Source organism: Diceros bicornis, chromosome 28, assembly GCF_020826845.1.
Source record: "Diceros bicornis minor isolate mBicDic1 chromosome 28, mDicBic1.mat.cur, whole genome shotgun sequence".
Classification (NCBI taxonomy): Eukaryota; Metazoa; Chordata; class Mammalia; order Perissodactyla; family Rhinocerotidae; genus Diceros; species Diceros bicornis.
Window position 1 is genome coordinate 16,659,515 of NC_080767.1, and position 14,098 is coordinate 16,673,612.

Consider the following 14,098-nt stretch of genomic DNA (forward strand, 5'->3'; position numbering starts at 1 on the left):
GTGGTGGTTTATGGGTATTCATTTTTAAATTACATTTCATAATTTACATATGTAGTATTACATATCTTTTGTATGCATCATATATTGCCTTCTAATACTACTAATAGTTTTACCAAGAAAATGCAGAGGTGCCTGATAGAAATGCTCAAATAAATCAAATGAGTGAGATCTAAGTTAGAGCCACTTGTAACTCTTGGGAATGCAAGGTTTTGGGGTGTGTGGTGTCTCCCCCACAGCTCTTCTTTAGATATGTAACACTGTCCCAATCTTTCATTCATTCAACGACCATTCTCTGAGTCCCTACACTGACAGAGATTTGGAGATAAAGAAGAACTGGTCATTGTTTTAGAGCTGCTCAAAGAGTTGGGAGGGCGTGAATTGTAGGGCCACACAAAGTCGTGGAATCAGGTCCTGGCTCTTCTGGGGCCTCAGATAGTGGCTTCAGAGGAGGCCGCAGTCAGCAGGAACAGAGCTGGTTTCATCACTGGTGTAGATGTCCCTCTCTGTGCAGCTCTTCCGTGTCGCTCTCTGCCCAGGCAGAGGCAGTCCAGGCAGCAGGCAGCAACCCACTGTTACCCCTTTGCACCCTGACTTCCTGACTCCTAGCCAGCGTGCATCCTGCCATCTTCCTCTGACCCCCAGGCCCTGCGCAGGGCTTGGCCAGGCAGTGTTTGCTGCTGTCAGCCTGCTGCTGTGGACCCTGCACCTAAGAGCAGCTTCCATCAGCACGCAGAGCACTCTGCTCGACACCGGGGCGATGCTGGGAAGTCAAGACAGAGCCCCAGCCGTCGGGTGGACTCAGGATTAAACCGGCCTCTCAGTGCCAATCTGCTGCTCTCCCCAAACACTTGCACAATTTTAAAACATCTCTGGGACAGACATTATCTTTCTCTTGTGAATCATGTATAAGATGATTAGTAAAGTAGTATTTCGTTTGTTTCATCTCCAAACAACCTCTTCCTCATCTGCCTCGCAGCGAGCCCTGGCTCCTCAGGCTTTGGGGGTACATCTGGGAATCCCTGTGGTACCTTGTGTTGTGAGTCCTACCCTCATGGCTCGGCATGGAGTGGCTTATTCACATGTGGTCCTCCCTGCTAGAATAGATGCTTGCTGAGGGCAGAGACACATCCTTCATCTCCAGGGCCTGGCTCAGAGGAGCTGCTTAAGCAAGTGCTCTTGAATATCTAAAGGGAAGAGACTATTTCTGGATTTGTATCATGTATCTCTCCTCTCAGGCTTTGCCCTTCTAAGCTGTACAGTCTCGATTGTTCTATTTCCAAGCTGCTTGCGTGTGCTGGATCCCGAAGAGGCCTCAAAGCCGCATTCTGTAATCAGGGTGTGTGCACGCATGTATGTATAGAGGCATGGACACACAATCCGGTTATTCTAGTTACACAGCATCACACTGAAAACCCCAGAGCACCAGACTGTCCTCATTTATGAGTTTAAAAATAACAACCCCTTGCATTCATCCAAAAGTGTTTTATGGTTTACGAAGCGCTTCTGCAGCCGTTCACTCAGGTCAAAACTCACAGCAACCTGGGAGGTGGGTATCGTCCCCTCTCCCATTTTACAGATGGGGAAACTGAAGCTCAGAGAGGAAAATGGATTCAGCCAAATGCAAATAGATGCAGGTCTCCCAGTCTCGAGTTCAGAGACTTTCTGGCCCCTAGCAACAGCCTGTATAGATGAGGTTGGGGTACACGGTACACGGTGGTTGGTGCCTGTGCAGCGGTGAATGCAGAGATAAAGGTGAATTGCTCTCAAGCTCCGGCTTGTTGCTAAAGTTCTGGTCAGGATCTCGTTTCTCAGGACAGGCTGAACCGGAGACGGGAACCTCACAGTGAACAACAATGCTTTGCACCTGCTGTCCAGCGAGGGCAGCTCCTCAGAGCCTCTGTTCAGCCTTGCGCTGTGCCACGCAGTCTCACCTCAGAGTTAACTCAACTGTGTGTCCTGCCTCCTGGAATTCACAGAGGAACCACTTGACCCAGCCTGGGCTAGAAGTAGGGGTGGGAGTTAGAGAAGCTTCTGGAGGAATGAAAGCATGAGCTGGGTCTTCAAGCCTGAGCAGGCATTAGCTGGGCAAGAGGAGCAGTGGGTGAGGAGACAGGGAGGCAAGCTGGGGAGACAGGAAGCCCAGGCAGGGAAAGGGCATTAAGACAGAGAAAGAGCTTGAGCAAAGACACTCGTCAGGTCTGTGCACACCACCTTCACGATTTTTACCACATCTGACTACCACCCTTACAATAACTAGATAATATTTTTAATTGACTATTTCTAAAACTTCAATGCATTCCTTTAAAAAGGACACACCACATTATAAGGGTTGCTTGCTAATCTTTTAGCCTAACACACATTAAAATAAATACCCAAGTATTCAAGCAAAAAACGGTCATCCTTGTATCCCCCTGAAATCCTCTGGTATACCCAGTAGAAGAGGTACCACATTTGGCAGACAGTGAACAAAGGCATGGCTGTGAGTAGGAATGTGGGGTGTGGAGGAAATTCTGCAAGAGCAAGCGTGAGGCGAGAGGGTTGTGATGTGAGTTTGGAGAACTGAATGGGGCCTGGCCTCAAAAGGGCTTGTGTGCCTGGGCCTGGATTATCTGAGTCAGGAATGGGGAACCACTGAAAAGCTGTGCTATGAATGACTCATAAGACACGGGAAAACCATCACCTCCTTCTTGTGGCTTCAAGTTGTCCTTTGAAGGTCTTATTTTAAAGGCTTACCATAAACCTCAATCATCTTCAGGAGGCAGATCTCGAACAGAGAATGAGCCTTAGAGTCAGAAAACCATCTCCCTGACAGCTCAATGACTTTGGGCAAGTCATATAACCTCTTGTAGCCTCAAGCATTCTGTCTGTAAACTGGGGGCATGCCAAGGTGCAGGACCTGGAGCTTGCAGGTCACAAGCCTCTTTGCCCGCTTCTGTCTAGATCAGGGTTTCTCAACCTTGGCACTATTGACATTTTGGGCCCAATAATTCTTTGCTGTGAGGAGCTGTTCTGTGTGATATAGGATGTTCAGCAGCATCCCTAGTCTCTACCCACTAGATGCCAGTAGCATTTTTCCAGTTATGACAACCAAAAAGTCTCCAGACATTGCCAAATGTCCCCTGCAGGAGGAAGATGTCACCCAGACTTGTCTTTAGAGAGCTGGAGTGTTAGACAGGTCCTGGTGGCCTCAGCAGTGTTGGCTGAAGATGGCCCCGGGGGAGCAGAAGGCTTCCTGCAGATGAGCCCACACTTCCCAAGTTCAGAATCTCAAATGGGAAAGGAATAGTTGATGAAGGAGTTTTTGTCATTGACTTTGTTACTGAAAGAGTGACCCATTGATTCCCTATGTAATGTCCCCAGGGAAGGACACCCCAGAGAGGGTCACATGCTCCCAATGCTCAAAGATATGACCCAATGCTTCCCTGCTTAAGCCTGTCCTAAGTGAGAAGGTAGACGGCAGGAAGAGAAAAGACCACTGGGCTCAGAACCACTATGGGAACAATCAGAAGGACTACCCAACATGGCAGTGGACACACACACACTTTCCAGGTCCCAGAACCTGGCCAACCTGTTCTTTGACTCATAAAAGCAATTATAGTGATGCGTCACTTGAGCATCTACTGTATACCATTGCACGCACTTATCTAATCCTCATAACAATACATTATCCCTATGTGATACATGAGAAGCTCCGCAGGATTGGGGAACTTACACAACACCGCACGGCTATTAAGTAGAAAGGAACAAGTACAAAGTAAACAGCAGGCTTTAGTGCAGGTCTGTCTAATTCCAAATCCTTTGTTCTTTCTCTTATGTCAGGCTACACACTCTCCTTCCTGGTGGTGCTACAAGAAAGAAAGACAGGTGCAAAATTGTGAGGATTCTGAAGAAACACAGTCAGTGACTCCTAACTGTTGCTTTGGGTGCCAGAGCTTAAAGCCACATGCACCTAAAACTGGAGAATGTTGCCTCTGATATTTTTAACCGTGTACAATAAAGCTCAGGTACAGAAAACCACACAAACATAGAGCTTAGTGAATTACTATAAGGCACACATCTTTTTAAACTCCACCCAAGTCAAGAAATAGAACTTTGCCAGACTCCCCAGAAGCCCCCCACATGCCCCATTCTAATCAGAGCCCCAACCCTCCCTCCAAAAGGAACAATTCTCAATTTTTAGAGTAGTCACTTCCTCGAATTTATCAACCAGTTAGGCATATCTAAACATTATAATAGTTTTTCCTCTGTTTAAAACCTTGATATATCTCTTAAGTCTATTTTAATCTCTGGATTTCCCCTTCATCCCTTTCCTTTCCATACACTATGTATTGAAGAACTCCACAGGTGGACACGTAGAGTTTCTCAGTCTGAATTCTGCTGGTTACGGCTCAACATTTCCCTCTGTCCCCTCTATTCCCTGCAAAGTGGCAGCTGGACCCAAAGACTTCTTCAGACACAGAAGTGATCCCATTGACAGTCCTATAGGGGGCATTGCATTCTTTCATCAGGGGACACATAATGTCTTGTTTTCTTCCTTGTTTGAAGTGAGCAGCCGTTGACGCTTAATGCCTAGATCTATCAATTCACTGGAGGTTGCAAAATGGTGATATTTTAATTCCAGTGTTTCATAACAGACACCTTCCCTCATCTGTTATTTGGTTGCACAGTGGTGCAAGTTCATCTATCACATCTGACTCTGGAGAAGTTTGTTGTTAGTGCCGTCCAGTCGATTCTGACTCCTAGAGACGCTGGTATTTTGGTCCATCCTCTCACCTTCCGGTGTTCTATCAGACAATGCTCCACTGCTATTCATAGGGTTTTCATGGCCAATTTTTTTTGGAAGTGGGTGGCCGGGTCCTTCTTCCTAGTCTGTCTAGTCTGGAAGCTCCACTGAAAGCTGCCCACCATGGGTGACCCTGCTGGTATTTGAAATACCGGTGGCATAGCTTTCAGCATCACAGCAACACGCAGCTGCCACAGTATGTCAACTGACAGATGGGTGGTATGGTTCCCTGAGCGGGCAACGAACCCAGGCAGTGGCAGAGCGCTGAATCTTAACCAATAGACCACCAGGGCTGCTGGAGGGGAAGCAGGTAACTTTTTATGCAGGAGATTAATTTCTCACAGTCTATGTCTACATATTTTCCCGTCTTTCCCCACTTTAATTCTTCTTTTGTGTCTTCAAATTCAACCTGTCCATTAGATAGATCCTCCCATCACTTTCTACATGATTAATCTCTCCCATCTGGTAGCAGTACCCCTTTAAGTAGCCCGTACTACAATACTACCTGGTTCTCCCCTGCTTTTCACAGCCACGCATTGGGAAAGCATTTTACACTCACCTGCTCCACTGCTTTATCTCCTCTCATTCCTTGGCTCACTGATGGCTGGCCTCCATCCCACCTCCAGAGAATCTGCCCCAACAAGGTCACCAACAACCTCCATCAAGTGAAATTCATGTGAAACGAGTTTGGCCACGGGGACCCCTCCCCAATCCAGCGGGTGGCGCACAAGAAGGGTATTTGAACAGAGCCCACATCATGAATGGTCTCAAACTTGGGCTTCTGATATCATCTCCAAATAAGGATATAAGTGCAGTCAATGCAGCTGATGTGTTTGTATGTTCAGGGCATTGATTTGTTAAATATAATGATAGTTCTCCTTTATTTTGGCACTTCTTCATTTTTTTTAAAGAAACCAGGACCCTCAAAAATGAGAGCGACCCCAGCCTCACTCAGTCTCCAAAAAGCCTTGTGAGGACCATCTGGGAGGCCTGGCTGAGGGGACACTGGGGGACAGCGTAGAGCAAGGTGGGTGAAGGGGAGACCCCAGTCCCAAATCTGAAAGTCTCTCCTTCGTCTCTGCACCTCCACATCCTCGGCTACCAACTTCCCTCTCATCTCCTCGGGTCATCGTGAAGATGCAAACTACAGTGGAACCACAAAAAGCCAACTGTTATTCAGAAAAGTCACCCAGAATCCCTACAGTATTTTTTCTTAAGTGAAATTAGAATGAAATAAATCAGGAACTCTTAGAGGGCACTGCCTGCAGAGAGGATGAGAGTACTGTCTCGTGGAATTTGTTGGTTAGGTAGACACATGCACAGATCTACGTTTGTGTATGCATGGACTGATGGTGATGCAAAATGTCCTTCTTACTAGAGGCCACATTTTTTAAGATGGCCCATCCATCATCTTTCAAAGGGAGGTCCAAATTCCCAGGAAAGGGGAATCTGAAATCAATCTTCAACACTTGTACAGACCATCTGAAAATGCCCAGAGAGCTTGCTGGGAACATAAGAGTAGGCCCAACAGTGAGATGTGGCAATGGGACAGTGTTTGGGGAGATAAGACATAAAATGATAAATACGGTTATAAATACCAGCATATTTCTTTACCCATGTTTATATGGTTTTGAAACACATGGCTAATAAAACATCTAGGGGTTTTCTTTTAATTGCAGATACAGTCTGTGGAGTTCCTGCTGAAAGCTCACACAGCCTGTTCTGTGGCTGAAATGGACTCCGTTTTAATCCTTCTGTAATGATGCCATTATTTTTACAGCTGTTTCTACAGCCCCATACATGATTTATATGCAAGATCTGGTCTCTTTTTTATGTAGGTATGTACTGTCCCCTGGAAACTGCAAATTCCCACACGGCAGGGCCCACGTTGGCACTCAGTGGGGGAGAGGAAAGAAAAGAGCATAGGATTTGGAGACAGATGTCTCCAGACACAAAACCAGGGTCCGCCATGCACTGGCTGGGCGACCTTGAGCAAGCCATTTCGTGTGTGAGCCCCTAGAGGTTAATTAAACCATATCTGGTAACTGTTAGTAGCAGAATTAGAAGATATTTCATACAGGTAATTGAGTGATTGGCTTGAATAGGATTTGCCTACTCCTTGAACCTCAGGATTTTATAATAGAGTATTTACTTGGGAATCACTACTCCAGAAACTCATCTGTTTGCTTTATATCACTCAGGTAAGCTGGGAAAGGATTAACAAAACAGTCAGGGGTTCCTTTCCCTTATTAGGTTTTTATTTTTTAATCTTTATTTGGAAATAATTTCCATCTTACAAAAAGTGGTAAAAGTAAAAAAAGTACGAGTCACCTCATATACCCTTAACCCAGATTCCTCAGTTGTTAAGATTTTACTCTTTGGGGCTGGCCCGGTAGTGTAGTGGTTAAGCTCGCACGCTCTCCTTGGGCAGCCTAGGGTTCATGGGTTTGGATCCGGGGCATGGACCTACGTACCACTCATCAAGCCATGCTGTGGCGGCATCCCACATACAAAATAGAGGAAGATTGGCAGAGATGTTAGCTCAGGGCCAATCTTCCTCAGCAAAAAAAAAAAAAAAAAAAGATTTTACTCTTAGTTGCAGGCATGATGACCTCTTACCCCTAAATACTTCAGTGCATATTTCCTAAGGGTAGGGACATTCAACTTCAGTGTCAATGTCATATATTTACATTGATACAGGACTTTCGTCTTCTGTACTGTTTCATATTCCAAGTTTTTTCAGTCAATTTCTATTAGGTTTTGACAGTATGGAGTCTTGTCTCAAGGTGCCAGATTTGGCCCTTGGAATTCACAACTCACAGCCATGGGTGAATAAAATTAATTTGGATTATTTTCTGCTTTCAGGGCAAGGAATTGGAATAGGATAGAAGGAAAATAAAGAATTTTTTGATGAGGTCCTCCAAATTGTAGCCAAGAATATGCTCAGTGCTTACAGGCCTAGACCAGTTCCTTTAAATGACCAGTAGGGGGCAGGAGACTAAGGCCTACAGATGGAGCCGGGCTGGCCTTAGACTCTGAAGTCGCCGGCCCAGTGAGTGGATGAGCTACAGCTGGAAACCATCAAACATCAGAGGCTTGAAGAGCTTCCCTCCGATCTCTTCTTAGAGATGGTGTCATCACCATTACTTAGTAACTGAACCTCAGCATTCGTCCTTTCTCCTAACACGCAGGAAATTTGACCCAGTTAATAATAATGATAAAAATAGCCAATATTTATGGAATGCTTGCTATGACACAGACACTGTGTTAAACACTTTATATGCATTATCTCATTTAATTCTTATTAACAATCTTAATAAGCCCTATTGTCTTCCCCATTTTACAGACGATGAAACTGAGGCTTAGCCAGGTTAAGTAACCTAACCAAGGTCCCACCCTCTGAGAGTAAATCTGTCAGCACTTGAGTCTGGGTTTCCAGTGTTGAATTTCTTTAACCACAGCACCATGAGCAAAGGATTGAGCACCATGGGCCTTTGGGGGCCAGTTTCCTCAGGAGGTGGAGAGGGTCAGGTAGAGCTTCTCAAATATGCTCCAAAACTCATATCAAAACAGCCAGATGTGCACAGATACTTCCCATTGGTTGTTTCCTTTTGTCCTTCCAAATGCCCATTTAAAAAAGGATGAACAGGGGCTGGCCACAGTGGCGTAGCAGTTAAGTGCACATGCTCTACTTTGGCGGTCCGGGGTTCGCAGGTTTGGATCCCTTGGCCTGGACTGACGCACTGCCTATCAAGCCATGCTGTGCTGGCATCCCATATAAAGTAGAGGAAGATGGGCACGAATGTTAGTCCAGGGCCAATCTCCCTCAGCAGAAAAGAGGAGGATTGGCAATGGATGTTAGCTCAGGGCTAATCTTCACACACACACACAAAAATAATTAATTAAAAATAAAATAAAAAAGGATGAACATAAGGATCAAAGTGGTTCAGTGAATTCCACAAGGTTCCACGGTTATTCTAAGTGGAGATTTGATCCACACCTGCCGTTTTTTTTATTCTGCTACCCAAGCAGGCAGATGATAAGTGATCACGCACAGAATGAGGTATCTATGATGATCAAGATGCATGGTGTTTTGTAAAGAATGCCAGAACAGCTATGTTACCTGGGCCAACTTGAAAGCCACCTGCTGGTTTAAACACTACTTCCTAAAGGGCAGGACAGGACAAAGGTTACTACTGCTCCAAATCCTGAAGTTTTCAGATCATCTCATATTTAGCAGATCAACTCTTTATTTAATAGCTGCCACCATCAGCAACAGTCAGCAGTTGGGGGGCCAATATTAGGAAGAAACAGCCTTTTAGGTGCGGCCTGGGGTGTGGCACAGTAGCAGGAGGGCTGGCTTTGATCAGAGTGAGAAACCTCTGAGTCATCTGATTTCTCCTACATTGGCATCCTTAGTGATTCACCCATTCTTTCCAAATATTTATGAAGCATCTATTACATGCCAGGCACTGTTCTAGACGCTGATACAGCAATGAACCAAGTCCCTCTTATGTTTGAGCTTGTGAAATGCCGAACTCACACAGTTGCAAAAAGCAAATAGAGGTAAGAGTGGTGTGTCATTACTTTTTCCATCTTTTATCTTCTCTATTCATGACAATAACTGGAGGGTAAGGGAGTAGAACCTGAGCCACAGTGACTGGAAAGGACTGATGTAGATCTGCCTGCAGAACAACAGAAGAACAGGTCCTACCCTCAGGAAAGCTCATGCTATGGGTCACCAGGCAGCCTGGGGGGTCCATACTGGTTTAAAATTCCCCAGGTGATTCTGATATAAAGCAGAGACTGGTATCTCAGACTAGTTATGCTACCTAAGCTTCAGTTTCCTGAGTTGTAGGATCAAGATAATACCTCCTATCTAGGGACTTGTGAGAATTAAATGATAAAAGACCTTCAATTTATATTAGTTTCTTTATTAATGTTTTCTTAGAATACTTTTGAGGGGCTGGCCCGGTGGCGCAAGCAGTTAAGTGCGTGCGCTCCGCTGCGGAGGCCCGGGGTTCTCTGGTTTGGATCCCGGGCGCGCACCGATGCACTGCTTGGCAAGCCATGCTGTGGCGGCATCCCATATAAAGTGAAGGAAGATGGGCATGGATGTTAGGTCAGGGCCAATCTTCCTCAGCAAAAAAAAAAAAAAAAGAGGAGGATTGGCAGATGTTAACATAGGGCTGATCTCCTCACAAAAAAAAAAAAAAAAGAATACTTTTGAGCCTATGCATTTAAAGGACAGTAGCTAGTAAGAAGTCTTCTCTTTACATGCATATATGTCTGTTTGTTAGGAGTGATGTCAGATATAAACAGAACATTCCACCCAATAGCAGCAAAATACATTCTTCTCAAGAGCACTCATAGGGCCAGCCCCGTGGCTTAGCAGTTAAGTGCATGCGCTCAGCTACTGGAGGCCCGGGATCGGATCCTGGGCGTGCACTGATGCACCGCTTCTCCAGCCATGCTGAGGCCACGTCCCACATACAGCAACTAGAAGGATGTGCAACTATGACATACAACTATCTACTGGGGCTTTGGGGGAAAAAAAAAGGAAGATGGTTGGCAGTGGATGTTAGCTCAGGGCCGGTCTCCCTCAGCCAAAAGAGGAGGATTAGCATGGATGTTAGCTCAGGGCTGATCTTCCTCACAAAAAAAAAAATTTAAGAAGATTGGAATCACATCAAGTATTTTTTCCAACCTCAATGATATGAAGCCAGAAATCAATAACAGGAGGAAAATTGGAAAATTCAAAAATATGTGGAAATTAAACAATACTCTCCTAACAACCAATGAGTCAAAGAAGAAATCAAACGGGACATCAAAAAATATCTTGAGATAAGTGAAAATGAAAACACAACATATCAAAACTTATGGGATGCAGCAAAAGCAGTACTAAGAGGGAAGTTTATGGTAATAAATACCTACATCAAGAAAGAAGAAAGATCTCAAATAAACAACCTAACTTTAAACCTCAAGGAACTAAAAAAAGAGCAAATAAAACCCCAAGTTAGCAGGAGGAAGGAAATAATAAAGATCAGAGGAGAAATAAAGGAAATAGCATCTAGAAAAATAATAGGAAAGATTAACAAAACTAAGTTGGTTTTTTGAAAAGATACATAAAATTGACAAACTTTTTTTTTTAAACATTCTTTATTTATTTATTTTTTTTGTGAGGAAGACCAGCCCTGAGCTAACATCTATTGCCAATCCTCCTCCTTTTTTTCCCCAAAGCCCCAGTAGACAGTTGTATGTCATAGTTGCACATCCTTCTAGTTGCTATATGTGGGACATGGCCTCAGCATGGCCGGAGAAGTGGTGCATCGGTGCACACCCGGGATCTGAACCCGGGCCGCCAGTAGCAGAGCGCATGCACTTAACCGCTACGCCACAGGGCCGGCCCAAAATTGACAAACTTTTAGCTAGACTAACTAAGAAAAAAAGAGAGGAGACGCAAATAAAAAAATAGAAACAAAATAGAAGATATTACAACTGATGACACAGAAATATAAAGGACCATAAGAAACTACTATGAACAACTGTATGCCAACAAATTGGATAACCTGGAAGAAATGGATAAATTCTTAGAAACACACAACCTACCAAGATGGAATCATGAAGGAATAGAAAATCTGAACAAATCAGTAATGAGTAAGGAGATTGAAGCAGTAATCAAAAACTTTCCGACAAAGAAAAGTTCAGGACCAGGTGGCTTCACTGGTGAATTCTACAAAACATTTAAAGTATTAATGCCAATACTTCTCAAATACTTCCAAAAGCTTGAAAAGGAGGGAATACTTCCAAACTCATTTTACAAGGCTAACATTACCCTGATACCAAAGCCAGACAAAGAGACAACAAAAAAGGAAAATTACAGGCCACTATCCCTGATGAACCTAGATGAAAAATCCACAACAGTGTAGTAGTATACCGAATTCAACAGCTTATTAAAAGGATCATACACCATGATCAAATGGGACTTATCCCTGGGATTCAAGGATGGTTCAATATACACAAATCAATAAATGTGATACATCACATTAACAGAATGAGGGATAAAAAGTATATGATCATCTCAATAGATGCAGAAGCATTTGACAAAATTCAACACTCTTTCATGATAAAAACACTCAACAAACTATGTATGGAAGAATTTTCCTCAACATAATAAAGGCCATATATGAGAAACCTACAGCTAACATTATACTCAACAGTGAAAAACTGAAAGCTTTTCCTCTAAGCTCAGGAACAAGACAAGGATGCCCATTTTTGTCATTTCTATTCAGAATAAAACTGAAAGTCTTAGCCAGAGCAATTAGGCAAGAAAGGGGAATAAAAGGCATCCAAATCTGTAAAGAGAAGTAAAATGTCTCTGTTTGAAGATGATGTGATCTTATAAATAGAAATTGCTAAAGACTCCACCAAAAAACTCTTAAAATTAATAAACAAATTCAGTAAAGTTGCAGGATACAAAATCAACACACAAAAATCAACTATGGGGGCCGGCCCCGTGGCTTAGCGGTTAAGTGCGCGCGCTCCGCTGCTGGCGGCCCGGGTTCGGATCCCGGGCGCGCACAGACGCACCGCTTCTCCAGCCATGCTGGGGCTGTGTCCCACATACAGCAACTAGAGGGCTTTGCAACTATGACATACAACTATCTACTGGGGCTTTGGGGGGAAAATAAATAAATAAATAAAATCTTTAAAAAAAAAAAAATCAACTATGTTCTATACAGTAACAACAAACTACCTGAAAAAAAGTTAAGCAGGCCGGCCCCGTGGCTTAGTGGTTAAGTGCGCGCTCCGCTACTGGCGGCCCGGGTTCGGATCCCAGGCGCACACCGACACACCGCTTCTCCGGCCATGCTGAGGCCACGTCCCACATACAGCAACTAGAAGGATGTGCAACTATGACATACAACTATCTACTGGGGCTTGGTGGGGGGGAGTTAAGAAAACAATCCTATCAAAAGCATCAAAAGGGAAAAATAGAAATTCACTTAACCAGGGAGGTGAAAGACTTCTACATGGAAAACTATAAAACATTAATGAAAGAAATTAAAGACAAAAATAAATGGAAATATATCCCATGTTCCTGGATTGGAAGACTTAATATTGTTAAAATGTCCATAAATTGTCAAAGTGATCTACAGATTCAGTGCTATCCCCATCAAAATCCCAATAGCATTTTTTACAGAAATAGAAAAAACAATCCTAGAATTCATATGGAAACACAAAAGACCCAAAATAGCCAAAGTCATCTTGAGAAAGAAGAACAAAGCTGGAGACATCATACTCCCTGATTTCAAAATATATTACAAAGATATAGTAATGAAAACAGTATGGGAGCTGGCCCGGTGGCGCAGCGGTTAAGTGCGTGTGCTCCGCTTGGGCTGCCCAGGGTTCGCAGGATCAGATCCTGGGTGCGCACAGATGCACGGCTTGTCAGGCCATGCTGTGGTGGCGTCCCATATAAAGCAGAGGGAGATGGGCACAGATGTTAGCCCAGGGCCAATCTTCCTCAGCAAAAAGAGGAGGATTGGCATTAGTTGTTAGCTCAGGGCTGATCTTCCTCACAAAAAAACATAAATAAATAAAAAATAGAAGTTAAAAAAAAAGAAAACAGTATGGTACTGGCATTAAGGCAGTCATATAGACCAATAGAATGGAATAGACAGCCCAGAAATAAATCCATGTATATACGGTTAACTGATCTTTGACAAAGGTGGTAAGAATACACAATAGGGAAAGGACAGTGTCTTCAACAAATGGTGTTGGGAAAACTGGATATCCACAAGCAAAAGAATGAAATGGGACCTCTATGTTACACCATACACAAAAGTCAACTCAAAATGGATTAAAGACTTGAACATAAGGCCTGAAACTGTAAACTCCTAGAAGAGCACATAGGGGAAAATCTTCTTGACATCGGTCTTGGCAATGAGTTCTCAGACATGACACCAAAAGCACAGGCAACAAAATAAACATGGGGGACCACATCATGACGGCACCATAAAAAACTTCTGCACAGTAAAGGAAACAATCAGCAGAGTGAAAAGGTAGAAAATATTTGCAAACCATTTATCTGATACGGAGTTAATATCCTAAATATACAAGGAACTCATATAACTCAATAGCAAAAACATGAATAGCCCAATTTTTTAAATGGGCAAAGGACTTGAATAGACATTTCTCCAAAGAAGACATACAAATGGCCACTAGGTATGTGACAAGGTGCTCAACATCACTACTCATCAGATAAATACAAATCAAAATGAGATTATCACCTCACAGCTGTTAGGATGGCTA